Genomic DNA, 4,353 nt, shown 5'->3' on the forward strand with positions numbered 1-4,353 from the left:
TCCCGGTTTCTGACACAGATCTCCTAAGTCCCTTGGAATTTCCTGAGTGGTAGGAGCATCTTTTGTTCTAATGAGGTGACTCTTGGTGGGCTCCTGGGTGGCTTCAGGATGGGGGGGCTGGTCACCAGAAAGACCAAGCCATGATTAGAAGCTTTGAATTTTCAGCCCCACCTCCCATCCTCTGGGGAGGGGAGGAAGGTTAGGGATTGAATTAATAATCAATTATGCCTACATGATGAAGCCTTCATAAAAAAACCCTTACCGAAGAGATTCAGAGATTCCAGTTGGTGAGCACATCCATGTGCCAGGAGAGTGGTGCTGCCCAACTTCACAGGGACCCTTCCAGAACTCCCCTAATGTACCTCTTCATCTTCCTTTATAATAAACTGGTAAATGTAAGTAAGTGTTTCCTTGAGTTCTGTGAGCTGATATCGCAAATTATCGAACCTGAGGAAGAGGTAGGTTATGGGAACCCCCAATTTGTAGCTAGTTGGTCAGAATATAGGTGACAACCTGGGACTTGTGACTGGCATCTGAAACAGGCAATCTTGTGGGACTGAGCCCTTAACCTTTTTTTTTTTTAATAAATTTTATTTACTTTTGGCTGCATTGGGTCTTCATTGCTGTGCACGGAGCTTTCTCTAGTTTTGGAGATCGGCAGTTACTCTTCGTTGCGGTGCCCTGGCTTCTCATTGCGGTGGCTTCTCTTGTTGCAGAGCACAGGCTCTAGGCACGCAGGCTTCAGTAGTTGCGGCGCACGGGCTTCAGTAGTTGCGGCACGCAGCATGTGGGATCTCCCTGGACCAGGGCTCAAACCCGCGTCCCCTGCATTAGCAGGCAGGTTCTTAACCACTGCGCCACCAGGGAAGCCCGCCCTTAACCTTTGAGGTCTGCACTAACTCCAGGTAGTTAACGTCAGAATTGAGCTGTAGGACACACAGTCGGTGTCTGAAGAGTTAAGAGAATTGGTTGGTGTGGAAAAAACCCACACACTTTTGGTGTCAGAAGTGGAGTTATGAGTAGAGTAGAAGAAACAAGAGTTGTTTTCTTTTAGGTTTCTCTCAGTTTTTGCTGACTTTGCTACTGTGAAGCTCCCCACTGGGGCCTACTCTCCGGTCAAAGCTGAGAGGAAAAAAAGGAAAAAAATTTGAGAAACTTACCCAGTACAGATAGCTTCGCCAAGCTCCCTAATTTACCTGCTTGTTTACTTTGCAGAGTTCTCAGGTAGTTGTATTTTGTCGAGAATATTTAGTTGTAACTGTTGGCAGAGAGACTGCAATGGGCTTATTTCATCTTGTCCAGAACCAAAAACCCTTCAAACGTTTTGATCACAACCTACAGTAAAAACACACATTTTACACTGAGACCCAGTACAGACACACACACAAACATGAGCAACGTTTCACAAACAGTGCCCACCCTCCCTATGCGTGATGGCCTCTGACCTGTTCTATTGTATTCCATTTTTCAAAAATGCTGGTCAAGACTCATTACCATTACCTGAGTTTGAAAAACACAGCTCCAAACATTACTACGGAAATGAGAGAGAGAAGGCTTCTACTAGCTGAAAAAATTTAAGCACATTTCAACAAGTCCTGAATAATAAATACTAAAGCTGATAGTGCAATGAATTTATGAGTCAAAAAATGTGATGAAAATTGCATTATTACCTTGGATTGTAGAACTCAAGGTTCTCCAAATGAGAAATAGCCCCACTCTCTCCCCTTTCCCCAACCCCGATGAAAGTGAATTGAGTTAGGGATCTTTGTGATTTCTGTAGTCCCAAAGTAGCCAATTCAGAGTGATATGATTCAACTGTAAGTCACCCCAAGCCTGATATTAGGTGCTTGATACCATGTATTACTTGCAAAATAAACAGTCTGAAGCCAACTCTGCAATGAGAGGAAAACAAGGCAGTAATTATTGATACCTGATTCCCACTGCCTTCTTTCCCTCCCTCTTATCTACCTCCTCACCCCGCACCCCCTTTAATAAAATCAGATGGGTAATAAATATTTAAACCGGATACTGATCCTTGGCAAGTTAAAGGATATAGATGCTTAAAGAAACAGCCAGGTGCAGCCGCATAGCACAGGGAGATCAACTCGGTGGTTTGTGACCACCTAGAGGGGTGGGATAGGGAGGGTGGAAGGGAGGGAGACGCAAGAAGGAAGAGATATGGGAACATATGTATATGTATAACTGATTCACTTTGTTATAAAGCAGAAACTAACACACCATTGTAAAGCAATTATACTCTGATAAAGATGTTCAAAAACATCTTTGCCAGGGCCCCAACAAAAAAGGAAGAAGGTAGTTTCCTACAGTACTATTTCAAGTACCTCCAAATCATCCACCTTAATTACTGATTACAGATTACTCCAGAATATAATAAATTCGATGACTTATAAGTACTTCCAAAATATAATAAACTTAATTAAAGATATCAGAAATATCTTACGACTCTATACCTGAAACCCTATGTTTACATAAAATAGCACTTAATAAACAAGCTGTTCAAAGCAGATGGTCCCTTTTTTCCTCCTCACCTACTTCCTGTTTTCTAAAACAGTTCTCTTTCAAAAATAAAAGACATCTTTCCTTGATTCTTTCAGCATAGAGTCTTCCATTTTGGAGATGGGCAGAGGAGAGAAGGTGGGAGGATAAATGAGTAAGAAAAAGGGTAGAATGAACAAGAATGTGGAGCGTCAGCCTCAACTCTCCACCTCTGATCCCCACCCCCAGACGCATAGGCTGGATCACCCCTTCTGGGATTTTACCTCCCTTCAGTTACCCTGAATTCCTCCAAATCTAAGAGACCCATCTGTGCACTCACTGCCCACCCCACCCCCAATTGTAGCAGTCTATTGAAAAACCGGCCTGTGATCTCAAGGTTAGAGAGTACTTAAGGAAAAACACAGGACCTCACCTGAGATGCTACTTCAAGACCCCTTTCTTCTCTGCTCTATCTTTCAAAAAACCACAATGAAAAAGTCCCACCTCACCTTCACTGTACCTCACAAAGAGGAACCATGCTTCAAATCAATTGGCAGAGATGTGCCCCAGATTGAATCAACCCTTGCTCACAGAGGGAGCTCTCTCATTTAGACATTTTAAAAACCCTTCTTGCTTGGAGATGGGTAATAAAAGTTTAAAATTGATTGAAGGGATTTCTACTTTATAACTTCACCAATTTAAAAAGAAGAAAACACCTTGTTTTCATGCCTGGACAAGGGAGCATAGAAGAGGCATAGGGAGATAGAGTTTATATCTGCAGGAGGTAGCTTCTGCAGAAGCTGACACTCCATTCTTCAACAGTAGCTAGCAATTATTGGGTACTTACTATGTACCAAGCATAACTATCTTACAGGAATTAACCAAACCAATTTTCACAACAATCCTATAAGTTAAATGCTATCCTTATCATTACCCTTATCTTATAAATGGCGAAACAGGCTTGGAGAGGTCAAGTAATTTGCTCATGATCTCATAAGTAGCAGAGCTAGGATTTGAACCCAGGCAACTTAGCTCCAACTCCACACACCTCTGGTTTACCACTGAATTGAGTAAGGGCTGGTCCCACAAAAACCACAGAGTGAGCAAAATGTGATCACTTGTACTCCATCCCTTTATGCCACCTCTATTCCAGGGAGATAAAAAGAAAGGAAATGGGAGAGAGGGAAAGAGAAAGCTTTGTCATGATCATCATTTTAATCCATTAACTTCAGTTCTAAAGTCTGCAGAGACAGCTATCTACCAAAATCCATGCTCCCCTTTCCATAGTATACAACTGTTTCTGGGAATTGGCTGATTAACCGGGGACTACATTTCCCAAACTTCCTTGGATCTAGGTGGTGTCGTGTGACTAGTTCTCTCCAATAAAATATATATCACTTTTGAGACAAGACAGTTTAAGAAGAAGGTGTGCCTTCTCCATTCTCTCATCCCCTGTTTTGCTTTCTGGATGCAGAGGACTCCAAGCCCTGGGAAATAGAGAAGCCACAGAATGATAGTAGTTGGAGTTCCTGAGTGACTTAATGGAAGGCTGTCCACCAACCAGGAACACTGCTCTGAATAATTATGTGAGTAAGAAATAAACTTCTATTGTGTTAAGCCACTGAAATTTGGTGTTTGTATGTTACAGCAGCTAGCACTACCCTAACTAGTATATAAAGCAGACAACCAACAACTCTCCAAGGGTCCCCCCCCACACACCCTTCCTGTTCCAGTTCTTAATCGCTGTGTAACAAACCATCCCCAAACCAAATGGCTTAACATAGCCATTGTATTATGGTCACAAACTCTATGGGTAAGGAACTCAAATGGGGCACAGCAGGAAAGGTTTAGATCTAC

This window comes from Lipotes vexillifer, unplaced genomic scaffold (genome assembly GCF_000442215.2).
Source record: "Lipotes vexillifer unplaced genomic scaffold, Lipotes_vexillifer_v1.1 scaffold528, whole genome shotgun sequence".
Classification (NCBI taxonomy): Eukaryota; Metazoa; Chordata; class Mammalia; order Artiodactyla; family Lipotidae; genus Lipotes; species Lipotes vexillifer.